Source organism: Canis lupus, chromosome 16 (genome assembly GCF_011100685.1).
Source record: "Canis lupus familiaris isolate Mischka breed German Shepherd chromosome 16, alternate assembly UU_Cfam_GSD_1.0, whole genome shotgun sequence".
Lineage (NCBI taxonomy): Eukaryota > Metazoa > Chordata > Mammalia > Carnivora > Canidae > Canis > Canis lupus.
In genome coordinates this window covers 44,421,932-44,436,727 of record NC_049237.1, presented here as the reverse complement: position 1 = coordinate 44,436,727, position 14,796 = coordinate 44,421,932, and the positions used below count along the sequence as shown (strand labels likewise).

The 14,796-nt window shown below is 37.0% G+C and overlaps 1 pseudogene; it reads right to left on the bottom strand.

Annotated features, from left to right (window-relative positions):
* Positions 1–331: 331 nt before the first annotated feature.
* Positions 332–14,796, bottom strand: part of LOC100682675 — a 42,045-nt pseudogene continuing 27,580 nt past the window's right edge.

Here is a 14,796-nt window from a genome sequence, read left to right as displayed (position 1 = left end):
CTCCTCAAATTCGTCCACAGATTCAATGCAATCAGTATCAAAATTGAAAGCATATTTTTACTCTAAAACAAAAAAGGTAGATTTAATGCAAGAATAGAATGAACCTGAGGATAAATAAATCCACAACATAATTTAAAGTTTGATTTTTTTCCTTTCTTTGTAGAAAGAATGGTATCTGAAAGCATAGGACTGAAGATGTCAAAAAAAAAAAAAAATTGTCCAACATCCAGGATTTGAAATACTGTTGATCCTCCCTTGCCAGTCTTCTAACACTCACTATTGGCCAAAGGTGATGGTTTTACCTTTGTTTAACTTGGGATGCATGTTAGTTTCAAGAGTAACTGGATGGCTTGTTTACTGATTTAACCTTCTGTGATCCTCTTTTGCACAGTTTGGGTACTCACTGCAATCTCTTCGTCCATGGTTTTCAGTCGCTTATCGAGGTCTATGTATTTCAATGTTATGAAGCATGGTTGGACTCTATATTATATTCTGGAGGGGGTCATTATAAAAACTGATCATAGGGGTGCCTGGGTGGCTCAGCGTTGAGCATCTATCTGCCTTTGGCTCAGGGGGTGATCCTGGTCTGGGATCAAGTCCCACATCGGGCTCCCTGCATGGAGCTTGCTTCTCCCTCTGTCTGTGTCTCTGTCTCTCTCTGTATGTCTCTCATGAATAAATAAATAAAATCCTTAAAAAATGGATTATAATATTCTTTTGATTAACACTGGCAAAAATTTCACCATCTTCTATCATGTGTAATGGATATTTTTCCATCTCTTGAGGTCCAGATTGCACACAACTTGCCTTATTACTAAAGTAATGTTTAAATAGTCTTTCTGAGCCTTTCAGTATTCTTTTAAAGGGATGAAACACTTTCCTTCTCCAGTCCTATGATGTTATCCTAAGTAAAAATTTCATTGCAAATGTTGACTAGGTTTCAAAATTCTGAAAGGTTAATTGTTTGAATACATTTGTGCTAACTCATGGCAAGCACTGCTAAGGGACTTAATGAATTTACCCATAATCTGAGATGTATTTTTTGGTAGCTATTGTACTCTGCCAAGTTGTATCAGAAAAGCTAGAATACATTTTTTTACATGACTCCAACATGACGTGACTGATCACCATGGCAGAGGTGAGGTTAGCCTGTTTGGAGAACTAAAATGGTCTTTAGCCTGGTGTAGATTATCCTTTCATACAACAGTATAGTAAAAAGTTCTTTGCATTATATAGGTTCCTGTTCTAGAGTGCACATTGAGATTTTTATTTTTTTCAAATATGGAGAGGCCAATAGATCAGGGGATAATTGCCATTGAAAATATTATTGCTAAATAGCTCCCAAGAGGAGGAGACACATGGAGAAGCACCATGGTTGCTCAAAGCCTTTTTTCTGGTTCTTGGAGGAAGAAACAAGCAAAATAAAGCAGGCAAGCTAAGCAAGCTTAGGAATAGATAGTTTGAATAATTTTGGTAGACTCCGGACTATAGCAGTGATGCCTAGTTGTCCTGTACCTGGATCTGGGGTGATTTAGGTCAGGGTATAGTGTTCCTGACTGCAGGAATCTGAAAATGAGACAGAGGTATAGCTGGAGGGATTGTTTGGTTTGCATATCAGATGCATGTTCACAGGCAAGCTGTTAGCTGCCTCTAGGAATTAGCTAACCCCTCCCCCAGTCCATGGGACCCCTTAAATGGTCAAAACATCATAAAATACAGAAAACAAAATGCAGGACTAGTAGAGCTCTATTCTTTTTACAGATACCCATAATATCTATGTCAAGATATGGAGGGGCACACGAAAGCATTTTGCTTGCAGGCAAAGCTGGCAGAGATAAGTATGTATTGAAGTTAGTTTATATTCATCTGAAGCTTGTCTATTGCAGCCTTACGGATGCCAATTCTTCCCAGGGGCTGTTTGCTTCCACAACTGCATTTATTAACTGGCTTGAAAGCCCAGTGAAATTATTTGTTGCATATTGATATGTTCCCCATTACAAGTACTAATGAAAAGCTATGCCTTTAAGGGACACCTGAGTGTCTCAGTGGTTGAGCTTCTACCTTTGCTCAGGTCATGATCCCAGGGTCCTGGGATCAAGTCCTGCAACGGGCTTCCTGCAGGGGCCCACTTCTCCCTCTCCCTGTGTCTCTGCCTCTCTTGTGTGTGTCTCTCATGAATAAATAAAATCTTCACAAAAATACTTAAAGAAAATAAAAGAAAAGTTATGCCTTTAAGAATCATATTTGGAAACCAGGAACACTGGGCATAGAAAACTTTGCAAACAAAAAGGCAAGGACACCCATGAAAAGTTCTAGGATATCCAGAGTCCCAAATATAGTGCTCAGCTACAATGAGTTACAAAAAATTTCAAAAAAGTTCCTTATTCTTGTTTATCAGTTCATGAGGTTGAATCATTTGCCTTTGAGCTGAGAACTAACACTGTTCACAAATTGAGGGCAGACACTGTGTTTTCCTCAGAGTAGCCCAAGTGGCAGAGGCAGCTTGGCCAAGAAGAGGTGGCCACTCTGGAAGGGCCACAGTGAATCACCAGAGGGCCTCCAGACTTCTTACAGAAATTTATAAGCTAATTCAAACATCTATATGGAAATGCAAGGGACCCAGGATGCCAAAATAACTTTCAAAAACAAGAATAAATCCTGAATTAAAATCTTACTATGAAGCTACAGTAATCTTGGTGTGAAGATAAATTTACAGATCAACAAACAGAACTGAGAATTAAGAAATAACCTATACATATATAGTCAGTTGATTTCTGAGAAGGATGTCAAGACCAATCAGTGGGTAAAGCATAATTTTCAGCAAATGGTCTTAGACAACTGAATATCTGTATGCAAAAGAATAAATTTGGACCCTCTACCTCACATTATTCACAAAAATCCACTCCTAATATATTATAGACTTGAATGTAAGAGCAAAAGTATAAAAGGCTTAGAGGAAAACATAGGTGTAAATGTCTATGCCTTGGTTTAAACAGTGGTTTCTTAGAAATAATACCTAAAGCACAAGCAACAGCAACAACAGTAACAAAAAGATAGACTATATTAAAAATAAAAACTTAATTTGCAAATGATAATGACAAGTAAGTTAAAGGACGACTTGGAAAATAAGAGAAAATATTTGAAAATTACATATCTGATAATGGACTTTGATATATCTATAATATATAAAGATCCTTTACAACTCAATAATAAAAATATAACTGAATTTAAACATGGGCAAAGAACTTGACTAGACATTCCTCTAAAGAAGATACACAAATGGACAATAAACACAAAGAATTGTTTATCATCAGTAACAGTTAGGAAAATGCAACTTAAAACCACATGAGATACTAATTTGTACCCAATAGGGTGGTTATAATCAAAGAGATGGGCAGTAATGGGTATTGACAATGATGTGAAGAAGTTTGAATCCTCCTTATTCACTGCTGGTAAGAATATAAACTGGCACAGTCACTTTGGAAATATTTTGGCAGTTCCTCAAAATGTTTAGTAGTTACCATATGATCTGACATTTCCATTCTAGGTGTATCAGTAAGTAAAGTATAAGTAAAATATATGTCCACACAAAAATGTGCAGGTGAGTATTCATAGTAGCATCATCCAAAATAGAAAAAAAGAATGGAAAGCTCTTAGATGTTCTTTAACTAATGAATGGATAAATAATGTGGTGTACCTATATAGTAGAATGTTATTTTACAATAAAAAGGAATAAGGTACCAATACATGCTACAATATGGATGAAAACATTATGGCAAGTGAAAGGAGCCAGTTATGAAGGGCCACATATTCCATGATTTTCTTTTTTTAAAAGATTTTATTTATTTATTTATTTTTAGAGAGAAAGAGAGAGAGCACAAGCAGGGGGAGGAGCAGAGGGAGAGGGAGAAGCAGACTCTGCACTGAGCAGGGAGCCTGAGGCGGGGCTCAATCCCAGGACCCTGAGATCATGACCTGAGCTGAAACCAAGAGTTGGATGCATAACTGACTGAATCACCCAGGCGCCCTTCCAATATTCCACTTACAAAAAATGATCAGAATAGATGAATCTATAAAGACAGAAAGTATATTAGCCTACTGCCTAGGGCTGGGAGATGTGAGGGAGGAAGGATTATAGAGTGAATGCTATTAGATATGGGTTATTTTTGTGTTGATAAAAATGTTCCAAAGTCAGATTGTGGTGATGACTGTAAAACTCTGTGAATATACTAAAAAACATTGAATTGTAAATTTCAAATGGTTACTCTTACTGTGTGTCAATTATATAACAATGAAGATGATAAAAGAAAAGTTACCCAAAAATGCAGTGGAAATTAAAGTATGAACGCATAGTGTTGTATTAAAATTACATCACAATAAAATACTTGAATTATACATAGTAATATTTATGTGTGTTTTAGATCTACTACTATTTATTTAAATGTACAATCATGAGCGTGGCAATTGCTTACTGATCCAATTTCCATAACTTGCCCAGTGTCATTTAAGTTTTAAAAGAACCTAAAATGAAATCACTGAGTCCTTCCACATTTTTCTGCCAGACATGATGGTAAGCAGAGTTAAAGATGATCTCTTTCACAATAGACAGGAGATTCTGATCTACTTAGAAAAATCACTGATGTTGCAAGAGCATGCTCCCTCAAGCCTAGTGATCTATTGCTGTAGAAGTGTAACCAACCAATCATTCTCATAGCACACCTGCCTGAAAAGTACTTGGTATGACTCATTTCTACTTCTGAGTCCCATTTTTTCCCCCAATAATCTAACCTCTGTTGCATCCAGTGCTAGAAGTATAGAAATAATGATACACAATAGTAGAAATGTATATGATATCATTCCTCTTTTGGTCTTTGGGATTAAAAATGAGAAATGGAGGTAATTATGAATCTTCAAAGTGTGCGGTAACATCTAAAGCCAAGGAATATGAATATAGATAAAATAATTACTTTAGTTATTTATAGTTTTAGGTGCCCACATGTGGCAGAAACTATGTAAAATTACATGTGACTCTCAAAGCAACTGGGCAAAGGTATGAATGAAGAAACCAAAACCCAGAGAGGCTAAGCATGATGCCTAAGTCTCTGCAGTTAACAAGCAATTCATACACCCAAAATAAAATAAATCAACCCAGCTCATGTGCATATATGTAATACATATAAAATACATATATGCATACTATATATATGTATATTATGCATATATCATATATACTATAACTGTTTATAGTTGAGTATCATAATAAACAGCAGTTAACATTTCACATCAGTTTAGACTTTTTGAACTTTGTTCACCAGGGCTCAAAGACGGTAAGTGGCTTGGTCCAAGTTAATAAGGTAGTTTGAGTAGAAACAAGACTACACTCAAATTTAAGGCTTCTGCTGAAAAGGTATTTAAAAATATGTCAGGGGATTCCTATAGTATAACTCCCTACACCTGATGAATACCGAGATTTCTGTTTCAGGTCAAGGAGCTGGAATCCTTTGTTAACTTTCTTCTTTCCCCTCTCGGTCTTTCACTCTAGGTGTTTGAATTGTGAATTGCATTAATAGACATCCACTTTGATTTTCTATCTCTTCCAATTTGCCCCTCTCTTATCCAGAAGCTGATCACTTTAGCTGTGTGTATATATTCAAGTGCACTGGGAAGTTGAATAATTATGCATTGGAATTAGAACCCCGATTCTTTGGGGAGGTCGATAATAATCTAACCTGACCAACCAATTTTTTTTTTCAAAATATCCACTGAGCATTTCTATGCAACTCTCTGCTTCACTTAAGTGATACAGATTTGAAACAAGCTATGACTGCCTACTTTATAAAAGTACTTCCTCTGAACCTACTGCTTCCATAATCTAAAAGGAGCCAACTTTCAGAGAATTTCTACAGTGATGAACTCTACCAATTTAAAAGAGAGTACAGCAGTGTCAATGAGAAAAGGAGGAAAAAAAAAAAAAAAGAAAGTGAGGAACTCTTAGGATTTATGAATTTTATATTCAAGGTTTTTACTGTTCTTGCTATGTTGGCTCACTTTTTTCTCCCTTTCCTGTCCCCAGACTCCCAACCAACATAATGCTGCATTGTTACCTGTTTGATACATACAGTATTTTTACATTCATTATAGTATTACAGACTATGTTATTTTAAATACTTTCTTTAAAAAGCAGCTCTTTTGTGTCCTGTTATTTTGCCTGCTTTAATTTCACTCTTTCTTTTTCTTTTCTTTTTAATGGTTTTAGTAGTTAAGTCTTTCAAGGGAAAGGAAGTGCTAGTAAATATTGCCAATTTCAGTATCTTACCCTCCTGGACACAGTTGGCCAGGGGTGGACATGTGACCCTACCTAGGCCAATTTAAAGTTCTTTTTTGAGACTTTTCTAAATGGAGCTGGAAGAAAAGTGCATTTGCCCCAGGGTTCTAGGGAATTTTGGCTCTCTCTACAAATACTGCTCTCCCTAAAGCCCTTCTGAGGGAGCATTACATTCCAGCCCTCTGTTCAAGGTCATTGCTTCCTCAATTCTCCCCTCTGCACTTTACTGTAGCACCAGCCTCAGCAATTTCCCTCTTTATTGGATCATTCCCATCGCTATGTAGACATACTTTATTCTTCCTCTTAAATATCTCTTAGCCCACCTCACAAGGGGCTCCTCTTTATAGTGAATTGCTTTGAAAATGTTTGTATTCGTTGTATCAGATCCTTCTTCTCCTATTCTCTCCTAAATTCTCTTTAGTCAGTTTGCTTGACCACTCTCATCAGTGCTACCAAAGAGAAGTTATTCTTGACTCCTTTTCTTTTTCTCACAATCCACATCCAAACCATCAGACAATCCAATTTGTTCTACCTTCAATTATTTCTGCAATGCAATTGCTCCTCAAGCTCATTAATCTGGTGCAAGGTACCATCCTCTCAAACTCAGAATATGCTGGATGCAGGCCACCTAGTCTCCCTGCTACTATCTGCCCCAGCACTTACAGAGTTTGGGCTCAACACTGTAGCAAAATGATCTTGTTAAGTAAAAACCATATCCCTCCTCTGCTCAAAACCCTCCGGCAGCTTCCCACCTCCCTGGGAGTAAAAGCGAAAATCCCAGTTGATGGTTTACAAGGCACTACAGTATCTGTGTCTCTCCTAAGCCCTCCATTCTCTGACCTCACCGGGTGCTGCTCCCATCAGCTCCCTCCCTCCAGCCACACCGACCTCCTGCTGCTCTGCCAATAGGCCTAAGGTGCTTCTGGCCTGAGTTCTTTGCTCTCTGCCTGGAACACTGTTCCCTCAAATAGCTTCAGAGCCAACTGTCTCATCACTTTCAAGTCTTCACTCACAAGCTGCCTTCCCAGTGGGACTTTTTGAATTAGTTTGCTAGAGCTGCCGTGACAAAGTATCACAAAACGTATGGCTTAAACAGCAGGAATTTATGGCCTGGCTGTTCTGGAGGCTAGAAGCCCCAAGTCAGCAGTATTGGTTCTTTCTGAGGGCTGTGAGGGTGGATTATATCCCAGGCCCTTCTCCTTGGCTTAGAGATGGCCATCTTCATGTTCATGGAGCATTTCCCTGTATCTTCACATCATCTTCCCTCTGTGTGTATCTCTGTGTGCAAAGTTCCCCTTTCTTTAAATCATATTGGATTAGGATCCACCCTAACAACCTCATTTTAAATCTCTGTAAAGACTCTATATACAAATAAAGTAACATGGGAGGTGCCGAAGGTTAGGACTTTAATATACGCATTTGGGAGGAGACACAGTTCAACTCGTAACACCTTCACTGACCACCTGCTTCAAATTACAACCCCATTCACTCTTTATCATCCTTCTAATGGCACCTATCATTTTACAGTATACTATAAAAGTATATCCTCATCCCCAGGAAGATAGGACCACTATGTCCTCAGAACATAGAATAGTCCATAGTTTATAGTAGGTCCTCGATAATTATTAATTAAATAACTTCACCTATCTGAATCCATTATATCTTCTTCATCCAGAAATGATTTTCTTTGGGACAGTAACTAAGTACCCTTTCAGTCATCAGACTCAAAGGCCAAAAATGTCTGACTTGGCTGCCTAGCTCCTTCTGTGGCTCTACCAAATCTGAAACTACCCAGAAAATTTTTGACTTCGTTCTAGGAACAACCATTGCCAGGAACTTGATAATTCACTCCTAAAATGCCTTGAAAATATAAAATTGATTTTGCATTAAAGTTAACTTTCTGCTAAGTTTGACACTTGGGGTTTATACTTGATAGCCATACAAAAAGAGATCCTTTTCTTTTCATCTCTTTTGTACATAATACATTGCAAACACGCAGGCTTGTTTGTTGATAAAATGGTGACTCTTAGGATGAAGAGAACCAGTCATAATCAACTTTCTTGAAATCAAATTCTGGCTCAACTATACAATCATGGACAACTTTGCCTAAGTCCTGTGCACTTGGTTAAATGAGTAAGAGATTTCAACAAAATGGTAGGAATTCCAGAAGGTCCTTTTCTCATTTGTGTTTCTCTGTTTTTGGATGAATATCAAATCTCTGTGAGAATTATGTGGATATCATTGGTTTTAATTTACCTGCTCAATAGGGAGAACTAGTGGTTCAGATAATCCAAAAGAATATCATGAAAATAACATAGTGTAGCTTTAAAAATATTGAGAACAAACATTCATTGCTACAATAGACGAAACTCATTTGCAAATCCCCAACACCCTCAGCTCTGTCCTATATTTACAATAGACAGGGAAGAGAGGGGAAGGAGCTTATTTACTTAAAAGGAAGAAACAACTACTAACATACATAACAAGTCATTGAAAATAATAGAGTATTATGAGGCAAAGTATAATATCAATAAATCTTTAAATAACTGCTTTTGTGGACAATTTTTTGAAGGATATTTGTGTTTAGAGAGCAATTGTTGCATGGAAATATAAACTACATGTAGTGTTATATAATGTGTACCTATCTTGTCTGTCCAGAATCAAGACTATTTTACAATATGAGCATGAAACTATCATCTCTCTATTTGTGAATGTAACATTCAATGAAGATCTTTTTTTTAAAGATTTATTTATTTATTCATGAGAGACACAGAGAGAGAGAGGCAGAGACATAGGCAGAGGGAGAAGCAGGCTCCACGAGAGGCGCCTGATGCAGGACTACAGCCAGGGACTCCAGGATCGCACCCTGAGCCAAAGGCAGATGCTTAACCGCTGAGCCAACCAGGCGTTCCCATTGAAGATCTTAGAGCACTGGTAAACTCTTTTTTGCCATTGTCTTAATTTTTCTGTCATTTAAGAACATATTTCTAAAGGAGGGCATGAAATTTACAGCTCACATTTTCCTAAACTTTAAAGTTCTAAATGCATAAACAGTTGTACTTCTACACAATGGAATACTATGCTCCTTTAAAAAAAGATGCAAACTTTTTTTATATTACTATGGAAGAAATTTTCAGGATACACTATAAGCAAAAAAAAAAAAAAAGGTGTAGAACCATTTTTGTAGCATGAAATCTTTTACTAAGAAACTGGAGAAATAACATATCTGTATATATGAAGAAACATTGAAGGATACAAAAGAAACTCAAAATCATGGTCATTTTCCATTATATCATTTGTATGTCATTTTGATTTTTAAACCATATGACTGCATTGTCTATACAAAAAACTTCACAAAACTTGAATTATTTTTATCTTATTGGATAAAAGCAGAACAAAACATAAACACTGCAAAAGGGGAGCTATTTTTTTCATCTTTCGTCTCATGAAGTAGATTCAGATAGAAAGGGAGAATCTCAGCTTGTTGCTGTGTATTGTCCAATTATTGTCTTCATTTTTATGAGAATGAGGGAATAAAAAGAGAGCTGCTCTTTTAGCCAGGCTACTGTGTGCTATAAAATGACTGTTTTTAGAAGAGTCTTTTTTGTATTTATTCAGAATTAAAACTTCTTTCCATTGGAAACTTCAGCTATAATTGAAGGGCTGCAGATGCCTATGTCTTCCAGGAGTCCCAGAAACAAAGCAGCAAAGGTACCCTCTGCTTGTTCATGATCATGCTTTACTTGGGCTGCTGTGGTTTTCAGAAGGGGTGACGTTAATGCAGTGAAATAAATCTATTTTGTGTGACACTAAATGTTTTCATTTGCTGTGTAATCATATGCATAATTCCTATTCCTAATGAATCCTGGAGCGAGCTCATAAGAATGTCCACATTTATTGTACAACAGGAAGATATAACAATGCTAATCCTATACAATGCAGGTGAAAAGCAGCAAGCTGGATATTAGTTAACTTTTTACAGTGATCTATATAATTTTCTGAGTTAATTTTTCATATACCTCACTCTTATTTAGGGGAATAATTTATCCATAATACTTATGGCTAATACATGTATCCAAAAATAAAATATATAATCCATAATCCATACATCAAAAACTATAAAAGCTATTGTTACTGCTATTTTTTAACTTTGTGTTTCATGACTTGTTGACTCTAAATATTCTTAACGGATATTGGTAATGGGGTTAGAGCCTAAGAGTTTCTGTATAATCTGCTCCAGAATTTTTAGGACAAAGTATAAGTATCAAGATAATTTGTTAAAATTTGTTGAATGGATTAAGTAGACAGGAAAAAAATGCTTAGAAGAATGGTTAGGAACTGTCTTCTCTGAAAATGAATGACATTTCAATAGGAAAGATTTCTCACAGAATTACCAACCCATCAAGAGTTATATTAACAAAGACTGAAGTGCAGTTCTTAATGGATGTTTATTCCAGTTGACTTACCACCCTAGTGCTTACTTTGATATCTTTCAGTCACTTATTCTGTGCCAATTAAATAAAATTTTAAAATAACTTGATGAACTTTAGCAAAATGGCCATCTCTCTAATTTTGCATAAATTCCTCATGTCTACACATCTAGTCCTACAGGGTTGTATTCTTGTTTTTAAAGTTTATTTATCTATTTTAGAGAGAGAAAGAGAGACAGAGAGAGACAGAACATGAGCAGGGAGGAAGGGGCAGAGGGAGAGGAGAGAAAAAATCCCAGGCTGACTCCATGCTCAGTTCAGCACAGAGCCCCATGTGGGGCTCAGTCTCAACCCTGTGAGATCGGACCCTTAACCGACAGAGCCACCCAGGTGCCCCAGAGTTGTATTCTTAGATTTGGAGAAGAGGAATGAAAAGAAGGAATAAGGGTATGCTATTATATTATTTATGACAGCCAACAGCCTTTTGAGTATCAACTATGTAGTCCTACATATTGAATGGCAAAATTCTAAATGTTTTAGCAAATGGTTAAAGATATTCCAAACAATGTTCAAATAAACAGTTACTTCATGTAGTAGGAGTTAATGTCACACAGATCTTGAGTCACTGAGGCATACTGAAGTGCCTTCTGAATCATCAAAGATGCAATTATAGTTGATTTAATTTTAGTGATAAGAATATATTAGTATGAATTTTTTGAAATTTTTGCACAGGCCTAATAATCTCTCTATATAGTTGCTTATGTTAACCAGAATTTTAAGTTCATAGATATTCACATTGGTCACATGTTTGGAATTTTCTGTCCTTATAAAATTTGAAAATAAATGATAACAATAAACAGTGTTGATAATGCTTTAGAAATGTTCTTTTTTTAAAACATTTTATTTATTTATTCACGAGAGACTCACAGAGAAAGGCAGATATGTAGGCAGAGGGAGAAGCAGGCTCCCTGTGAGGAGCTTGATGTGGAACTCAATCCCAGGACCCTGGGATCATGACCTGAGCAGAGGGCAAAAGTTAACTAAGTGAGTTACCCAGTGGGATACCCAGAATGCCTTTTTTAGCTCTTTCATATTTAAATAAGTGATCCTCTCCCAATGGCCCATAGCCCCTTGTACTGCATATTATATGGCAATTAGCTGTTTACATATTCATCTCTTCTCAAAGATATTCAGTATCCTGAGGACAAGGACTGTCTTATTACATATGGGGGGAAGTTAGCAAACACGGTTTTTATTAACAAGGTATTGAGATATAATTGACATGTAATATCACATTTCATGGCATCATGTATGCCATAATGATCAAGATATGTATATATTGTAAAATGATCATCACAATAAGCCTAGTTAACATCCATCACTACACATATTACAATTCTTGTGATTTTAAAGATCTACTTGTGATTTTAAAGATCTACTCTTAGTGACTTTCAGAAACACAATACATATTATTAAGGACAGTTGCCATGCTGTTTGAGTTGCATTGAATAATATGAGTTTTATCAAAATATGAAACTTTGAGTTTTGTAGAATGATATATCTGTTGCCCATTTCTATTTCACAAATACCCAGGCTTCTACTCAACAAAACTGCATTGAACTCCTGTGATATGATTGTCAGCATATTAGGCAAGAGCAGGAAAATGAAACAAAAATCCAGAGATGTTTGTGGTTAATCTCCAGTAGTGTCATCTGGGGAAAGACACAAATACATAGATAATTAATTACAATACAAAGAGATCAGTGTAGTCTGGGTCAATGCACTGGGGCAATGGGGATACAGAGAAAGAAAGAACCAAGTGTGGAGATGGAGAAGGGGACACTTGAGTATAGTCCTAAAAAGTGACCCAAGGTTTGTTCTCAGTGAGGAGAGAGCACATACAAGGTGAGGATCCGTAAGGCCCTCAAAGATGTAGACTGGGAGAAGTTCAGTGGGTCCAGTGGTACAGTTTGTGGGTGGCCCTGATGGGAGCTGATACTGGACAGGAGGACTGAGTAGATGTGGAGTTTTGGTGCATCTTTGTTCGGTGGATGGCAAAATGTAGATGGAATGGATGTAGATGTAGATGTAGATGGAAAAGCAGGACGGAGAAATGAACAGTGTGTTGGGCTGATTAGAAGCAAAGGAGAGTTGCAAGCAAAAAACACACTTTGAAGCTACTTATACATCAGTAGCACTAGGCAGTTTACGAGGCTATCTATGGCGCTATTTAATCCCTGTGACAGCCCCATGGGTTAGGTACCATTTTCATTTACAGATGAGAAAGGCTTACTGATGTTAAATCACTTGCCCAAATATGAGACAGGCAAATGGTACCATCAGGATTCAAATCCAGATGCTTCTAACTCCAAAGTACATGCACAGAATCACTAAAATCTATGCCTTATACCTAATTTTTTAAATGGATATTACTGGGAATAACAGAGGATATATATAAAAAATGAAAGGATCAGAGGGGATAAAAAACAAAACCAAAAGGAAACAAGGTATTAGTATCTTGGTCATTCTCATTACACATCTTGCGTTCTCTCCAGAGGCACACTGGGAACTCCTGCCATGGAGCCTGGGGATTCTGGGCCCCAGAGTTTGCCAATGATTGCAATAAGTGCATGACGCTGAGGTGATTACTATTGCACTTGTTCTGCTAATGCAATTTTTAACTGAAGGCATCCAGTAGACGCCTTTCATCAACTGTGCAGGTCGAATTTTACCAGAGCCCTAAAACCACCGGAGGAAAAAACAAAACACTGTAAGAGTAGTACAGTGGCATATGCAAATGGATTTAGGTCACCAGAATATGTAATTTTTGGGCAATTTGCCTGATACCCTTGCTATTTTATGTGCTCTATTGTTTGAATATCCATATTATTAGTTTGCTCTCCCCTGGCCTGTGAAATTGATCTTATGAATTTTCTTTTCAATACATTTCAGTAGGTGTTCTAATTTACATTTAAAATATCTGGGCAGTGAAGTGATAGCCTTGAGAGACTCTATTACACTGATACCAGTAAGTATGAGCATGTGCATGTTGTGTTGGGTAATCTCTCAGGGAGGGGTTGGCAAGGGGGCCCAGAAGAGATGAAACCCTCTCAACCATGACTGTATTTAGCCATGTTTTCCTTCATCTGACTTGCCATTTCAATCCTTAAAAAAGCAAGGCGTCAAGTAAATGTTAAGTGCAGGGATTTACTTATTTATTTAATTTTTGGCAGCTGAAAAACATAGTTGGATTAAGTGTGTAGTCCTGAGCTATAAAGCTACTTACATCTATCATCGCACTGGGATGATTTGGTGGCTGGGAGTCTCAATCCACATTTAATTAAACTCCTTTGCTTTTTCAAATGAAAAGCTCAGGAATACACACACACACACACACACACACACACACACACACACCACTGTTTGCTTTTAGTGCAATGCTTCTGTGGCTACCAGAATTAGATTGATTTCACTGCATCCTGACTGATCTATCACAACAGGAAAAACCTTTTTTTTTTCTTTTTCCATTTTTGCCTGTGGCCTCTGACTTATTTTATTTGAGAAGAATTTGTAGAATTTGAGTTGTTTGAATACTTTTGAAGGCTCAGCACTCAGATTTATAACCTTGCAAAATTCTAGCAATAATAAATAATGTGAGTAAATAAAATTTTGATCAACTTAGAAGACCTAGAACATTTGATTTTATAGAGGATTTTTTTCTAAAGATTTTATTTATTTATTCATGAGAGACACAGAGAGAGAGAGGCAGAGACACAGGCAGAGGGAGAAGCAGGCTCCATGCCGGGAGACCGATGCGGGACTTGATTCCGGGACCCCAGGATCACACCCTGAGCCGAAGGCAGGTGCTCAACCACCGAGCTACCCAAGGATATAGAGGATATTTATAAAATACACAGAAGTTAATGTCAACACTAGGGTCTTTCATGAGGTTCTGAAACATCCAGTAAAGAGCTGAAGAATGTAAGAAAGATTTCAGTAAGTTATGTGCCCCCTCATACCCTCAAGTGAACACAAATACAT